Here is a 5,098-nt window from a genome sequence, read left to right on the forward strand (position 1 = left end):
GAGAGGCCCAAGCCCTTCGGTGAACTCTGCAGATGTAGAATTCCCCCGACATCATCTTCCCGGCCCGGACTAAGGCTACGAAAAGCTTCCCTCCCACATCCACGTCCCCCATTTCCAGCCCCGATTTTTTCCCCCTCTAGCCATATGTAGAAAGCTCCGTTCTGAGTTAGCTCTCAGGAGGGACCGGGAAGGTTCTCATGAAGGAATCTTAGCTGGGGTAATAGATAAGCTCTACGCTCGCTCCTCCCCTGAGGCTTCTGCTTTAGAGCTTAACTGGTTACTGCATAGAGTGGAGGGCTCTGGTGGGATTTTGGGTACCTGCAAGAGGGTGGGAGAGACTTTCTGGTTTTGTTTTGCAAAGGCGACATCTTCCAGGGCAACTCAGACGCTGCAGGGAGGCAGGGTGAGGGGACCACGACAGAAGGGATGGAAGGAGGGGCTAGCTTGTCCTAACCTAGCCCTCCCCTTCCTGGGCCAGCTCATACACTCTGCATTGGGGGAGTCTCCTTACTTAGCCCGAGAGCTCGGGCTGGAGGGAGGGGCGTTTACTGTAAGTGTTGGTGACTCCCACTCATATCTGACCTCGACTGATTTCTTGAGTAGATGTGATTCATCCTAAGGTTCATTCGCACCCTCATCACCACCCTTCACCTCAGGACAATCCTCAAAAGGAAAGTGGGGCCAAGGGATGTCTGCCTGAGTTTGGGGAGCCCGGGAGGCTCGGGGTTCCTTGGCACAGGTGACTAGATTAGCCCAACCTGGGATAGCTTATTGGCACGAATACCGACCCTGGGGGTAGCCTGTTAAGGGAGGGTCCTGCCCACAGTCCCCTGACTGGTCAGAGGCAGAGCCTGTCCAAGCTCCAGATGGGATGCCCGCAATGTCCAAGAAGGCAGCTCTGGGCTGCGCCATTTCTCCAATTCTCTCTCCCCTCCCAGGTGCATCCAGGGGATGTTGGGATGTGGAGGAAGATCGTATTCCGGAATCTACAGTTGAAAATTACTGGACTTTCTCAGTAGCCTTGCTGGTGGCGAGGGACTTTTTATACATCACTTGGTCTGGTTACTCACTGTGTGCCCAAGTGCTTGGTGACATTCATCCAAGTGTTCATTCATTAATTCATGCTTTCAATCAACACATCTTTTGTTTTCGTTTTTGGTCTTTTGAGTTGGGGTCTCTCTGTCACCTAGGCTAGAGTGCAGTGGCATTATCGTGGCTCACTGCAGCTTCGACCTTCAGGGTTCAGGTGATCCCTCTGCCTCAGCCTCCTGAGTAGCTGGGACTGCAGGCACATGTCACTGTGCCTGGCTACTTTATTTTTATTTTTTTGTAGAGACAACGTCTCACTATGTTGCCCAGGCTGGCGAACTCATAGCTCAAGCAATCCTCCCACCTCAGTCTCCCAAAGTGCTGGGATTATAGGTGTGAGCCACTGCATGTGGCCCATTCAGCAAATCTTAAATGACCAGCTGCCCTGGGCTAGGCATGGCTCCAGGGACTTTCATTCCAGGCTGTCCCAGGTAATCATTCAGTCTCTGCTTGTATGCCTCCAGTGACAGCTCATTGCCAGCTTGGCTTAGCTTTACCATTTAGAAGATCTTTTTGAGGTGCTGAAATTCGCTTCTGGAACCGAGTGGCCTCTTCCTCAGGGATGCCTCTCAGCAATGTGAAGATTGTGACCCTTGGGTCCCCAAAGTCTCTTGGTCAGTCACACCCAGCTCCTCCAACATTTATTCTTCATGTGGCACAGGCTCGAAGCCCCCTCATCAGCCTGTTCTTACCAATTCATTCATTCCATAAACATTTATAGAGCACCTATGGTGTGCCAGGGGATACTCTGGCTGCAGCAGGTACATCCATGCACAGCACAGCCAAGTCTCTGCTTCATGAAACTGACTTTCTGCAGGGGGGGTTGGTGACAGACAGTCAACAGATGGTGCTAATTGCAGTGAGAGGGTTAGAACCCATTAACGTGAGACTAGATGGGAAGGCAGAACAGTCTCTGGGAGACAGTAACATACACAGGGGTGAAAGGAGAAAGCTAGTGGGGCATGGGGAAGGAGCATCCGGGCACAGAGCCAAGGCCCGCAGCACCTGAAGCGACAGGAAGGCTGGTGTGACCAGAGTGGAACGTGTGGGAAGTGGGGAGGGGGAGGGGAGGGTCCCGGGAAGTAGGTGGCTCCTGCAGACCTTTGTGGACTATGGCCAGAATTTCTAGCAGGGGAGCGACATCACATGATGTGTTTAAAGTTCCCTCTGTCTGCTGTGGGGTTAGGAGCAGGGGGGTGTTGCAGGCAGGATGGGAGCTGGGGCCAAGCCATTTAAATGGTTTGAAGCTGGAATCACCAAGGCTCGTGGATGGGGCTGGGGGAGGGAGAGGAGTACAGAGGGTGGGAGGAATCAGGGATCCCAGCCACATTTGGGGGCTCAGCATCTCGTTGAATGGGGGTATAGGGTTTTGTTTAGTTTGGGGGTCAGGATCTCACTCTGTTGTCCAGGCTGGAGTGCAGTGGCACGATCATGGCTCATCATAGCCTTAACCTCCTGCATTCAGGTGATCCTCCTGCTTCAGTCTCCTGATAACTGGGACTACAGGTGTGCGCCACTAGGTCCGGCTAATTTTAAAAATTTTTTCTGTAGAGACAAGATCTCGTTATGTTCTCCAGGCTGGTCTCAAACTCCTGGGCTCAAGCGGTCCTCTCGCCTTGGCTTCCCAGAGTGCTGAGACTGCAGGCATGATCACCACTGCTCCCAGCTGGGTATCATTTTCGAACATGGGAAAAACCAGGCAAGGGATGGAGCAGCCTTTCTGGAGAAAAGCATGAGTTCTTGGTTGCCCTTGCCCATGTTCGAGGGTCAAGTGGGATTGGGTGTGGAAGTATGGAGCTCCCCACAGAGTCTGGGCCCCTGATGTCGATCTCTGGTACTGAGGTCGACTACAGGATCCTGGTGCCACCTGGGCCAGGGCCGAGGGTATCAATGCCTCCCCTCTTTGAGTCCTCCTGCTTCTGTTAATCTAGCCCAAGATCTCATCTTTTTTGGCCATCACATTATTCTATTGATTTATTCTCACCCAAGGGTGGGCTCTTTCATTCACCCTGGTTACATTTTATGCTAGTTTTCTCTTGCTGTGGTAATAAATCCTCACAAATTTGGTGACTTAGAACAACATAAATATATTATCTTTTTTTTTTTTTGAGTTGGAGTCTCACTCGGTCGCCCAGACTGGAGCGCAGTGGCCGCTTCCGGCCACAGCAGCCTCGACCTGCTGGGCTCCGGCGATCCTTCCGCCTCAGCCTTCCAAGTAGCTGGAACTCCAGGCGCACGCTACCACGCCCGGCTAATTTTTTTGATTTATTGTAGAGATGAGGTCTCGCCAAGTTGCCCAGGTGGGTCTCCAACCCACAGGCTCAGGCAATTCACTCACCTTGACCTCCCAAAGCACAGGATTAGAGGCTGAGCCACCGAGCCTGGCAAGTGTATTATCTTACAGTTCTGGTGATCAGAAGTCTAAAACGAGTCAGCAGGGCTCGTTCCTTCTGGATACTGTATGGAAGATATGTTTCCTTGCCTTTTCCAGCTTCTAGAAGCTGCCTGTGTTCTCGGCCCACGGCTCCATCATGCTGAACTTGGCTTTCATTCTAACATCTTCTCTGACTCTGACCGCCCCCCTGCTTCCCTCTTATAAAGACCCTCGTGTTTCCAGTGGACTCACAGGGATAAACCAGGATGGTCACCTCCTATCGGGATCCTCAACTTCATGACATCAGCAAAGTCCCTTTGCTACACACAGGTAACACACAGGTTCTAGAGATTAGGATGTAGACATGTTTGGGGTCATTATTCCACCACTACATGTTTCATTTTGCTGAAAATGGCCCATTGCTTCACCCAAGGTAATTCTGGGGAGACAGTACAGCATTTTGTCAAGGGGCTGGACTTCTTAGCCTGTCAAGTGTATACTCCCCTTCTGACACCTACTAGATGGTAACTTTGGACAAGTTAAGTCGCCTCTCTGTGCCTCAGTGTCCTCGTTCATAAAATGGGCTTATAGGGCTGTTGTAAGGATGACATGAGTTAGTCTGTGTCAAGTGCTGAGAACGGCTTCTGGCACACAGTGAGTGCTGTGTAAAAGTGAGCCATTATTAAGTGCCTGTTGTATGCTAGGCATTGTGGGTGCAGTAATGATGAACCAGTTACAGTCCTTGCCCTCGAGGGCTGGCAGTGTGGGAAAGGGGAGACAGGAGAGTGTGGCCAGTACTGTGTGGTGACCGTTCCAGGCCTATGGAGCCCAGAAGGGCCTGTCCTCACCTCTGCCTGGGCCAGACGGAAGGCTTTCAGGGAAGGAATCGGCGAGGCTTCAGAGTTTGTGATAACAAGGCTGAACACTACAGATGGTGTCGGTGTCCCCACCAGCTGTGCCAAGGGCTCTGGAGCGAGTGGAAGGGGTCAGAGGCAGGGGGCAGGGGCCAGGTCAAATTGCTTGTCAGCAAGGGTGGTTGGCATGATCATAGCTCACTGCAGCCTCCAATTCCTGGGCTCAAGCGATCCTCCTGCTTCAGCCTCCCAAGTAGCTGGGACTGCAGGCACGCATCACCATACCTGGCTTAGGGGCTTGCTTTCGAAGCTCCACCCAGCAGGTTTCCCTTGGGTCCTCTTGGTCCTCCAGGGGCTGAAAACTCTGGAGGCAACGTCTATAGTTTCACTCTGTCTGCCAACATTTTGCGATGATTTGCTGCCTGCCCGCTGGGGTTCCTGCACTTGGGGAGGGCACAGCCTAGTGTGGTACCGTGGCCCGCGCGGCTACCTTGAGGGTCCCGAGAGAGAGTGGTGAGAGATTAAGAAAGACACAGACACAAAGACATCAAGAAAAGCTGGGGCCAGGTGGGACACTATCCTCTGATGGAGGAGAAGTGATCCCAAACTAGCTCAGCATGTTCATTTTATAATCAAGCACAAGGGAAGTTGGAAAGGATTCAAGGTCCGTGAGGGAGCCATAACAGAAAGGTTGCTACCTAAAAGGTGAGCTGTAGCCGGTCTCGGTGGCTCAGCCTGTAATCCCGCGCCTTTGTGAGGCTGAGGTGAGTGGATTGCCTGA

This window comes from Carlito syrichta, unplaced genomic scaffold, assembly GCF_000164805.1.
Source record: "Carlito syrichta isolate Samal-C Ts95f unplaced genomic scaffold, Tarsius_syrichta-2.0.1 Scaffold315850, whole genome shotgun sequence".
In the NCBI taxonomy this organism is placed as follows: Eukaryota; Metazoa; Chordata; class Mammalia; order Primates; family Tarsiidae; genus Carlito; species Carlito syrichta.